General features: G+C 36.8%; 1 protein-coding gene across 1 annotated transcript in view; it reads left to right on the top strand.

Moving 5' to 3' along the window:
* LOC124391272 (cell migration-inducing and hyaluronan-binding protein-like) overlaps positions 1-12,837 on the top strand; it is a 137,852-nt gene that overhangs the window by 42,795 nt on the left and 82,220 nt on the right. The gene's annotated exons all lie outside the window — the stretch shown is intronic.

Here is a 12,837-nt window from a genome sequence, read left to right as displayed (position 1 = left end):
GGATTTCTGTATCATATACAGTCAGCTGTGAACAGTCTGCGATTGAAAAAAACAGAAATTAAACTGTGCTTTGCATAGTTGCATTAAAGGGAGGACTTTTACTTTTACTGGTGTAACACTGGTAATATTACTTGTGAAGTACAAATACTTCGTTACAGTACTTAAGAAGATTTTTTTCTGATATCAGTACTTGACTTCACTATTCATTTTTCTTTTTACTTTTTACTTTTACTCATAAAATTTTCTTCCACAAATATCTGTACTTTCTACTTTTTACATTTCCAAAAAAAATGTCTTTATTCACAACGTCCTTTCTTTACTTAGATTAAAAAAAAAACTAAAAAAAAATTTATTTTGAATAAGTAAACATTTGTTTTTTGATGCGCCGAGTCTCAAATAAGCACCAAAGTTCACCATGATGCACGCAATGAACCCTGTGGGGTCGGCAAACGTGCCGGCGCATTTTGTGGAATTTCTCGTAACGCTGAAACGTACTTGAATTACTGTCTTTTTTGATCATACAGAAAATAATATTGCTATACAATACATTAGAATCTGTAAAGGGTCTGCTTTTATTTGTATACAGTTATAATAACAACAAAATGCTGTGCTTTTGTAAAATAAAGAAAACAGACAGGGGGCGCTCTCTGCCATCTCTGTCGTCTCTCTTCACAGACACATCAGTAAAACAACCTGACTCTCAGTAAATACTTGCCTCATAGACATTATAAATATATTAATAGAAAGCTAATAATCAGACTACTTAGTAGCTATACTTTTAAATTAACAAATATTTTCTGATTATGTAATCTGTAAGAAAGTTGAAGAGGTACAATTTCTCCAGTATCACCTCATCAACAGTCCGTGTGGAAACATGATTTCCATGATGACTCCTGATGATTTACGTATTTAGTCTTCATGCTCTATGTTAAGTCTGGTTTTACTAATATAAACATATATTTGCGTAGGTACATTTAGAACAGATAAAAATGTTCAATTAATTTTCGTAAATGTGTAGAGATAAACTCATGACAATCATGCCATTAAATGCAATTAAATATTTTAATCGATTGACAGCCATAATATTAATATCATGTAAAGTCCAGTTACCAGCGTGACACTAAAACAGATAGTAGTAATGGCTACTTTTTACTACATGTCAGAGCCCAAACTTCTTTACTTTAACTTGAGTAAAAAAGTGCAGTCAGTACTTCAACTTTTACCAGACTATTTTAAAACATGAGTATCTGTACTTCTACTTAAGTGAAGGTGTACTTTTGCCACCTCTGCCCACCATGCACAATTAAATCCATTGTTAAAAATAGAAATAATGTGCTACAGTCATGACTCTACCTATGGAGGACCATTCATTAATATTCAGTGACTTTTGTATAGGAAGCAGTAAAAAATGTGTGTGCCATATTTTGGGTAATTATGTATAGACGCTTGTATGACACTTAATCCAAATTAAGTCCATTTCAGATCCAGGCTTCAACAATACAAAACATTGTAGAGTTTAAGGAGGTAAATACTCATTGAACACAATGCCTTCTTGACACCCTTCATACCACATTTCTTCCACTGGTGCATTCAGTCAATCATCCATCATTACCTGACCCTGAAACATGTCCTTGTTAATGCCGTCACTACTTATCTTACTATGCTCTCGTCCACTTGCTTCACTGTAAAATGGATAATAGATCACAGATCCCTGCCTGACGCATTTTGCTGTATTCCAAGTTTGTGAGGAGCAATGCCTGTCAGTGTCAGAGGTAGATTTATGGGTAAGTGCCAAATTTCCATCTTCCACATGCACCAGGACAGCAAACTAACCAACCATTAAATGCTTTGTATCAGACTTGTAAATGGCAGACAATTTGAAGAGAGGCCTTTGCATTAACGCCTGTCTTGTGTGAAGATGAGGCGAGCTTGTTGTAATGGCAAAGCTATCAGTGTTGTGCGTCAGGAACGATTCATCAGCCGCTTGCTCGAGTTATTTGTTAGCGTGTCAAGCCGTGTTAAGATCCAAAGTGCGAACAAAGAAAAAGCATCAGGAAAAAAAACCCCATCCTGTTTATATGCACTTTGCTTGTCTGATTTTGAATGAGTCCCAGTTGTTCTGTTAGGCATGGCCAGATTTGGTGGTGATACCTGTATATTCAGAAATAGCTCAATCAGTGCTTCATGTTATAAATTCTCATTGGGGATGGAAGCACAAACAAATGAAGGACACCATTTTCAGTTGTGATTGCCCCTTCCTGCAACCTGAGTGTGCATTACTCTTTAATTTGATTGCAGGCAGTCATGGCAGGCTGATTGCGTTGGCCTTGATTTTTTTTTTACCTGCTTGCAATATATATATATATATATATATATATATATATATATATATATATATATATATATATATATATATATATATACTGTCACTTACTTTCAAAACAAGTATTCTTTGCATTCTTGAATATGACATGGAAGCGAGAGAGAGACGGAGTATAAAAATTGTCCTTACTGACAGTGGTTTCCCCAGTGACTAAGAATCTTTTTTTGCCAGAGGATCCTGTCTCATCCTAACTTTAGGGCAGATAATTAGCATAACCTTGTACGTTTATACGGAGTAGCACCTCAGGGTGAAAGCGACCTTCAGCTTCAGTTAAGCATGTTTTCTTTCTTTCTTTTTAAAAAAAAAAAAACCCCAACTCTTATACCTCTGACATTGATTGTAAGGCTCAGCTAAGTATCAGGCTTCTTTAACCATGCCAAGCGTGTAGATGTTGGAGAAACATTTGCTAGTGCAAAGCCATGCTGACAGTGAGGTGGAATTATCTTTAATTATGACAAGTTGTTTGTAATCGATTTATCAGAACAGTGAAACACCCACCATATTTATGATACTGTAGCACCTATTTAACAATGTGCTTTTTATTTATGCACCTTCAATGACTTTCTGATACTGGTAGGATTGGCAGCTAGTTTTCCATCAGTCCTTGAGAAGGACCTGTGGCTTTTTTGTCAGTCTAAATGGCAGAGACATGGCAGTGTACTCCTCCCTTTAAAACTGCCTTTTTTTTAAAGTCTGAATCACATGACACGACGCATGAGACGAAGTTAAGGTATTGGACTCTGAAAGGTCGGAGGGTCAAAAATTCAAATCCCAGCGCCAACAAAATGGAAACGCTGGTCCCTTAAGCAAAGCTCTTAATCATCATCTACTTAGTTGTAAGTTGTTTTGGATGAAAGCGTCTGCCAAATGCCATAAATGTGAATGAAATGTCACGTGTACCAAAAGAAGCGCATTAGAAGTGGTAGCTCAGTGGTTAGGATTTTAGATTTCTGATCAAAAGATCATGAGTTCAAGGGCCCTTGAGCAAGGCCCTTAACTCTCAACTGCTCAGTTGTGTGAATGAGTGTAAGTCGCTCTGGATAAGGGCATCTGCCCAGTGCTTTAAATGTAATGACATTGCACATTTTATTGCAATATAATCATTATATAACCAATGAAAACAATATCATGTCAAATCTGTTCATCTTGAAAGGACAAATTCACATAACAGTTTAATGATTTTGTTCATTTATTCATCATTTTTGGAAAAAAGCTTAGGAAGATTGTTGCTTGTTGGATTGTTTTATGCTCCTGTCATGCACCCATCTTGTGTGTGTGTCATGAATTCCTTTCAAATGCTTTAAGCAATCCTGCTCGGGAGACTCTTGAAGAATGACCCATGAGCTCTGAGACACTGGCACAACATTCAAGTTCACTCTTATGAAGTCACTGCTTGCTAGTTTCCTTTTGAGAACCATTACAAATGGGTGCATTGAACCATTTCTTAGTACAAACCTGTTTTCTCACGCCAACAATTTTGGCTCTATTCTTACTGAAACCCAATAATGCTGCATATGTGTGGAGTTTGCGGGTATGATATCATACACTCGCTGTGTGTTGAAAGTGTAATTAGCTGTAAAATATATCCTTCCTTTATTAGTCATATAATAACTGCATTTAATTTTTTCCCCCTTTAACATCCTGGCCAGGTTCTGTTTTTGTTATTTGACTAGATTCATTCTTTTATTAATGACCATGACATTCACATCTCCACATAACCCAAACTCTAAAGAATGCCTCAGTGTCATCCAAGCTAGTGTTCCTCTACAGGCTTTTTTCTCCCTCCCGCTCGGTTTCTCTCTCACTAATGATTAAGGCATTGTAATGTGCAGCGAGTAGTGACAGAATGCAAGTGGGTAAGCTCTGTATTAGATTTTATTAAGGGTAAATCCAAAGAATCGTGATCCAAGTCAAAGCAGGGGTCAAAACACTGGCAGACAATGTTACACAAGGATAACTTGTAATCAGAAACTAGGAAAACAGACAATGGTTTAAGTCGGGGGAAATGAAGGGCAAGGCTCTGACGTAGTAAAACAAAAGCATTGTCCTCCAAAAAAAGAAAAACTGTAAGAAAATAGCTTACTGAACAAGGATTAATACAGGACAGGTGAATACAGTTGGACTAACAACAATGACATGACAGGGTGGAGACCAGAACAAAACAGAAAATAAGGTATGTGGAATACATAGAGCACTTTGAGAAGCCAAGACAAAAGACACAACATGACACCACTATTCTTTTTAGAAGAGGTGGAATTCATGAAAGGCATCAATGCAGTTGAGAACTGAATCAAAAGACTCTGTACTGTCCCGATGCTTTTGTCGTGTGGCACTAAACAGGAGCGCCGTTGGTGTTGCTCAGCAGTTGCTCAGTCGCTCACAGCAATGTCCCATGGCGAATTTCCCTGACTTGTAATGGATGCCTACGGACTGTCCTGTGGCAATCCAGTATTGCATTCAGCAATGTCTTGGGACAGAAACTATCCGGTCTGTCTTGTCTCAATAGAACAAGGGAATTATATAAAGTTTGTCTTTTAGATAATAGTTATAATAGATAATCTACTCTGTAAAAATTTTTTTAACACAATATAAAGATTTCTTTCCATACCCCCTGGCCAGGTTAATTGTCTGGAATTCTCATTTTCCCCTAATAAACGTGACCTTTACATTCCCATTTAAGCCAAACACTTAAGAATGCATTAGTGGCATCAAGGCTGGGATCCTCCTCTGGCCCATTTCATTCTCTTCCTGTTTGTCTAATGATGAAGGCAATAATGAACTGAAATCCACCCCAAACAATCTAATTATATCCATAGATTTACATTCAAAAAGGTATTTGGCAGGCAGAGTGACTTACAGAAGTGTTGTTTCTCTGATATTAGTTCACTAAGCCACGAACTATGGAGATCAAATTATTCAAGAAATATGTGAGCTTCAATAGTGCAAAAGATGTTTGTTTAATTAATGGCTTTGACAAATCATCTTGACGTTGAGCTTTGACAGTTGTCACTGAAATGTAATACATTTACATTTGGCAGACCTCTTATCCACAGTGACTCACAATTATCTAAAAGGGCCTGTACAAAGGGCCCAAAAATGGCAGTTTGGTGGTGTTGGGAATTGAACACCAATTAGAAGACCAAGATTTTACCCATTCCATATATACCAACGATGTGCATCTCCACATCTAATGTGTGATGTCTATGTGATTCGCATCTTGATGCATAGCAACGATACAATACATTAATGATACATATAAAGCAGCTACTGATGCGATACAATTCACCCCTATTATGATGCAGTGTGACCCGATTGAGTCAACACAATGCGATTCAATGCAATACGATGCAATTCAGAAAATATTATGCTTTATGATGCATTGTTCAAAGGCCCTTTCACAAGCAGGCCTTTGTAGTGCAAAAAAAAAAAAACACTGATGTCCTTTTCCTGTTTTTTCTATAGGAAGATGATGAGAGAATGTGCTTGCAAAATAGTTAAGGAGAAATCAATCTACAGATATTATATTGGTCACAAATTGTTGGTCCTTTCTAAATAATGAAAAAATAAATAAATATGCAAATATGTTAAAATCGATGCAACACGATACACATGCCAACTTGTATCTGATGCACACGTTTTTACATCGATGCATCACATCGTTAACTTTTATGCTGATCCACTGACGCGGATTGGTGAATATTACCATCCCTAATTTTTACCATTCAGCTGCCCAATGATGAGGTGCTATAGTCCTTAAATCTGTTCACTTTGTGGAAATACAAAAGGTTGCAAAGTGGCCGAGCTGCGATTCTGTCGCAATTACGATTGCATTGTATAGCTATATTGCATTCTGAAAATTAGAGTGCAACATCCACAATCCTTTATTCCTGTACTTATCTTGTAAAAGCTGTTCAGTGCTGAGAGACACTAGCAGAGTGATAGTTTCTGCAGCATCTTTGGTTGTGGTACAGAAGTTATCGCAATTCAATCTCAAACTAATTTCAAACAAACTGCTCCAACTTGAAAAAGTGAAAAAGAAACAGTTCAGTCGCAATTAGCAGAACAGTGAAGTTTACGATTTTCCTTTGATTTGTGCCATTTGTCAAAATACATTCATCAAGCCCTCTAACACCATGGGATTTACATCAATGACACGCACGTCTATGTTTCCTGACTGCACTTTCACTGGTATTAAATTTGCAGTCGTGGTGTAAATTGTGTTGTAAACTCCGACAACCCATTTGTGTGTATTTTTGGTGCGGAAATCATCTTTTGATTTTTTTTTTGGAGCATCGAGGTTTCATCCTTGCCTTTTGCATTTCATCACTCTAATTTCTCATTCTTTCATCGTCTACTTTGAGGCTGAACTTTTACTGCTGAAGGGACTTTTTCATAATGAGGACCGTTTGCTGACAGTTTTCTCACAGCACTCACCGGTTTCTATCTGCACGTTTCCTCACGGTGTGAGATTAAAGCAGAGAAGGTGGTTGTGGGAGGAAAAAAAAACCTTCTCTCCTTTTGCAGATAAACTGATTCTCTATTCTGCAAAGGGGAAAGAGGTTACAAATCAGTTCTTGATGGTGACAGAAATAAAAGTCTCTGCCTTCATCCGAGTCTGACAGGTGTAAAAGTCTTCTGCAAAGAATATCACGGAGTGTGTTTGTGTGTGTTTGTACATGCAAATGGCAAAGACCACATGTCTGGGAGACTAAGAATGCCTACATGTGCATGTGTGTGTGCATATTTGTGTGTGTGTGTGTGTGTGTGTGTGTGAGAGACCAAGTGGGCTTTATTGTCAGTTTTTGAATATGGTCTGTTTGCCTTTAGACTGAATGTGTGTGAATGTGTGTTTGTATGTGAATCTGTGGGTTTTGCCAGGACACATCAGAATGTACAATATGTGGGAAATGTCTTTTTTGTGCAAATGTGTCTCCTTTCTTCCTTTCACCTTGTCATCATGTAGTTTTAGCCCTTGCAAGAAAGACAGGTGTTTTCAAGCAGAAACTATTTCACTAATTCACTATTTTGAACTACTTAGGTGAGGTAAGAAAGTTTGCAGAAATGGTCGTGATTGGTCAGTCTGTAAGATCTGATGGAATTGGTTTCTATAGCAGGGGACAGGATTGATTATGTGTGTTTGCAGTAGAGGAGAGGGGTCTGGGTAAGCTTTCTGTGGGAGAGGGCAGCTTTGTTAAAGATGGTCCGTGGGTGTAGGTGGGATCGGTCAGACTTTCTGGCACATTGGTCAGAATCCCTCTAGGAGCGAGTAGGAGTGGGATTAAAAAAGAACTGCACATACTTCTTTTGAACTTCATTTTTTTTCACACTCAAGATTGTCTGTGGGTGTAGGTGAGATCAGTCAGACTCAAAGATTTTGAAAGGTTTATAATACAGTTTTGAGAAAGGCCACACCAACATTCAGTCACTGACAGGCACAGGGCCACATCTTCCTACTAGTGCTTAGTGGCATTTTAAATCTGCAGAGCTGTATGCACCAGTTTTATAGATTATCAGATTTAAGTTCTTCATTGATAGCTTTGTTTAGGTTTAGAGGTGGGGTTAGTTCAGAACAATTTCCTTTATTCAGAAGAAGTACAACAACATCAGTCATTGTATGTATTTGTGTGTAGGATCAAACAGTAGAAACTATCTCATTGGCCTTCGAGATATGTATTGGTCCAGGTGTTCGGGGGCATGCAGATGGTCTTCTAGTCTGCCGTACAAGCATGCCACAGGCTGTTCTCACTGTCCATTCGACCCTGTCACACTGTGATTGAAAAAAAAACCTTTGAACAACTTGAAAAAAATTACTTCAAACTTAAACTTCAAAAAGGAAAAAAAAAAAGCTTAGCCTTTGGCATGCTCTTTTTTAAACGGTTTTGTTTCTCCTCATAGCCCACCTTTAAGTGAATTAAACTGATAGTAAAGCTGGCAGCCTTAGTCCTTTTTAGGCAAAAATTGCTTTGTGATAAACACACTGCTACTTTCAAAGAGAACGAGGGATTGTTCTAGCATTTCTTTTTTTGCTTTCTAAATGAGCTTGAAACTTTTTGAAATTTAGCATTGTGCTTGCTCAGCCTGACAAAGCTTCACTTTAATCCACTATCCCTTGCTCATATTCTTATCTGTGCAAGCACCATCTGTTGCTTTTGGGATAAAAAAATAAATAAATTAATAATACATTTTGCTGGCTGGCCTGCTCCTCGTTACTTCATGCTGAAGTTAAGGCAGCATGTATGGCATTTAAAACAGCCTGCTCCTTTTCTCCCATTTCTGTACACCCTTTTGTTCCGTAACACGCTGAAACACAAAAAGAGTGTAAACCAAAACGATGCAAGCAATGCCTGGAGTGGTCCCGGGTGTGTAAGGCAATCTGTGTAGGCTCAATGATTTGCCCCTGAGCCTCTTTTTTGAGGTCTTGTGAGTTCATCAGGTAGCCTCCAACACATTCTTTGCACTTTTCAACTTTCTTATCTAAAATCTGAACTTTCCCGAGACTGTCAAAATCCTGTCTCTGCTCCACATGCCTGACTGAGAAGGTATCTCAAGTATTCCACCTGGCTAGCACGGATGGTTGGAATCTTTAGTGCTGAGACGTATGCTTGCCTCACTTACGTGTGAACATTTTTCAGCGCTAGCTAAAGAAAGAATTTTTACAATAATATATGACAAAATGGAGTGAGTTTCCCCATGTTTTCCTATTTTAATATGAGTCACTGGACCTAGGTCCTATTGAAGTGAGATGAACTGGATCACAGGGTCAGTAAGAAATATCCAACTTATAAATTTGGCAAGTTTTACAAGAGACAAAGCACTTCAGCAGAATGTTTGGAGAAACTAACTGTCCAGTTGCAATTCATATTAGGGAAGGACTTTTTTTTTTAAGTTTAACATCTGTAAATTTATATATTTGTTATAACTGAACAATCATGCATGAATTGCATTCATTCTTTAGCATTACATATAGTCTATTTATTAAAAAAAATAATTGTAAATGTTTAAGTGCTTAACTATTCAGGAAATTAATTAGGAATTTTAATATAAGGTGTTATCAAAATATTATAAGAAAAAGTCCACCATTTCTAAAAACGAATTAATTTAATGTTATTGAAATGAAGCTGTTTAATTCAAGTATAATTATGAGCTGTTTCAAGGTTGTAATGCCAACCAGTGATTTTCTTCAATGCAAAATTGAGCTTTTAGGATTCAATTAAATAGTATTTACATAATTGTATACATTGTTCTGTGTGGCATAATTGGCTGATTGAATACCTGCATGCATCTGCATTTGGATAGGTGTTCTTATTAAAGTGGCCAGTGAGTGTATATTTAAATAACCTACATTTTTTATAACCACATGGTTAAGGAAATCGTTTGTTGCTAATCTTCTATATACTTCTCCATCATAATCACTAAACTGAAGGACACACAATGTTTTACCTTTTTGACAGTTTTGATGAGAAGAGGTCCAGAGAGGTCTAGACATTACGAAGCATTTGTAAAATCTGACCTTTGTAGATGTTGAAGTTTGAAGGTGATCCTATGTGCTGTGTTAGCAGGGCAAGCTCAATCCAAATCTCTCTGTCAGCACTCCATGCTCCATTCTTGGCTTGAATCAGCTGTATATAAAAATAACTGTAAAAAAATATCTGTTCTAACAACAGCGGTGTCTGAAGGCTCGGGTTCCTCAATGGCCTCTGGAGGACACCTTCAGTATCTTCATACTGAATCAAGAATCAAGAAGGCACAGGGTTCATAATTTCAGCTTGCTCTTATACATTAGCATACAACAGTCTATTGCAAAGAGTTTTGAATGGTCTCTGATTCAACATGCAGATTAAGCATGACTCCAGCATCTTAATTATACATTACTAGTTGTTAGCCTAATGCTACACAGCTTTTTAGTGAATATAGATTGCTATTTGTTGTTTATCTGGAAAGATAATGTTAACATTTAGCTAAGCTGACCGGTTATTATTAGTACATATTAAGCTAGCCCAGCTAATATTACAGAAAGCAAGTATTTCATGCTAATCGATACATCAAGTGAAATGCTAGTTGTGATTTGGCAAAACGGAGGATGAGGACAACAACACGATACACCACCCAGAGGATCATACAAAACTGAATTAATTCACATTTTTGTCACTGACTCATGCATTCTTGAATAATAAAGAGTCATGCTAGTTTGAATACTAGTTTTCAAGCAGTAATATTTTTTGTAGGCCACTCAGACTTTATGACCCTGCTGCAGACCTCTTGAGTCATAAGCAATAAACAGGAGGCTAAAGCATTGGATTTCGGTTGTGCCTCGTGTCTGAAACATTTTCAGAGCTGTTGTTGTTGCCAAAAATTCACATGGAAGCAGTTAAGAGTGCATGTTTTGCAGCGTTCTGATGCATCAGCAGTTTTTTTCCATGGCAGCTTTTATTTTTGACATATGGAACATTCCAAAGACTGCGAAGAACATTTTTCTTCCACACCCCTTTGCAGGATTCCCTGTGTTGAGGGAAGAGTGTTATAATCTGCAGAGGTATTTGTCTACCTTCACTCTTTTTTAGCTTTTCCTAATGACATGGTGTCATGGCTGTGCTCTGAATTTATATATTAATAAAGTCATTTTAGTCAGCATGTCTCTTTGGTATGTCTCCGGGGTAGTGGCTGTTTATACTGTCAAGTCAGCTGCAGTGATTGAGATCAGACGTGGAACTGAACACAGAAGCCCGGGATGAGAAATGAATCCAAACCAAGTAGCTTTTTCCTTCCCTTGAGGTGAAGTCCATGTGGAAGCATCTTAGCTCCTTAAACATTTACTGGCCCTCCAGGTTAATAAAGTTCTTTATAATTGCTGGTTGAGGTCCTATAAAACATGGTGTGTGCTAAAATATACCCTTCCATTGTAAAATAGCTATGAAAGGAAAGCATTGCTGAACCAGGAAATAGTTTTAAATTATAAGTCTAGAGAGGGACTATAATATCTACTTTCATGCTGTTTGAAAAATTTTTTTTTGTAAAAAGATTTTTTAAGAAAAAGGAAGTTGGTAAGAAAGAGAATTGATTAATTTTAAATAATTCCAGCTGTATAATTTCTTTCTAATTTTAAAAAACGTTACTTCAATTTGCACAATTTTTCAACAATGAATCCTGAAAGACATTTATTTTACTGTTTAAAAAAATGTGTTAAATCATTCAGCTGAAAATATAATGGTTTTATTTTTGCTGAGCCTATTACAATTTGGTACAAGTTTAGTAGCATGCATACTAATAGCATGAGCACATTAATATAGTATAAGCATTCCCTTAAAAAACACTATTTGTTAAAATGTATAAAGTACTTTTAATCTGAACTTTGGGTGACCCAGTTAGTCAATGTCACAATATTAAAAATAAATAAATAAATAAAAAAACTAAGAACCTAGTTTTCTTTTTCTCTTAGCTTTCAGAAAAGTCAAATTATGCAACTTCCTGGTCAGCATGACTTAGGGAATGTTGAGGAATAATAGTATGAAGGGCATTTTAGCATTTGCATATATGTAGCATTTACATATATTCCAACAATAAATTCAACCTTCATTCAGCAAAAGTAATAGTCAACACAGTCTTTCACTTTCCAAATTTGTGAAGTCTGCAATAAAACGAAGGTTTATTATATTTTAATAATCTTTTTCATTATAATGAACACTTATTATTTAGTTTGACTGTTTTTATACATAAAATATATATTTTTCTCTATCTACCCAGAACAGAGCATAAAAATAATTAAGGCTGCTCCTGCTTCACTTTTGTCTAATTCAAAATAGAGTTTTTCACATAAACCAAAATGAGATTTTAAAATCCTATTACAGTTTTTTCCTTTGATTTGCTACGTATTGTTAATTTAATTTCACGGAAGCCTTGCTTGGTTTATTGAGAAACTGAATGGTCCTTGTAATGCATTCGAATCCACAGGATGCACTTAAGAGCGTTTGTTTGTGTACTCGCGAATGCTGATAGAGCAGGGCGAGCTTTAGGGAAGGATGTGGAAATCAGGCTGGATAGTGGAGAGCAGTGCAGGTCAACGGTTTCTCTAAGAAGATAGTCAGCTATGTCAGAGATATTGAGCTTAAAGAGAGATAGCAAAGCCAAATCCTAAGAGCTGGGCTGTTATCACACTGATTCTGCTCCTCTTGGGGTGATTGCTCAGGCAGAGTGACTTCCAGGCCTAGTGGATTCACACAGAGATGTCTGGAACAGAGGTATACATCACTATGAAAAGGTGTGAGGGTCTATGATCAGTCAGGTTGCATCTCAAATTTAGTACAGTGATTTTAAGAACATTGCTGGTTCAGCCAGCAAGCAAATGTATATTTAGCTTTCCCTAAATGTAGTCAATCTGCCAAATTACTTGGCGTTTGCTGTGTGGATAAAGATGCTAAAACATTTTTACATATTGTATATCTTTAATAAAACATAAC

The sequence above is a fragment of the Silurus meridionalis genome, chromosome 9, assembly GCF_014805685.1.
Source record: "Silurus meridionalis isolate SWU-2019-XX chromosome 9, ASM1480568v1, whole genome shotgun sequence".
NCBI classification, from domain to species: Eukaryota; Metazoa; Chordata; class Actinopteri; order Siluriformes; family Siluridae; genus Silurus; species Silurus meridionalis.
Note: the sequence above shows the minus strand (reverse complement) of the source record. Positions and strands in the feature narration are given on the sequence as shown.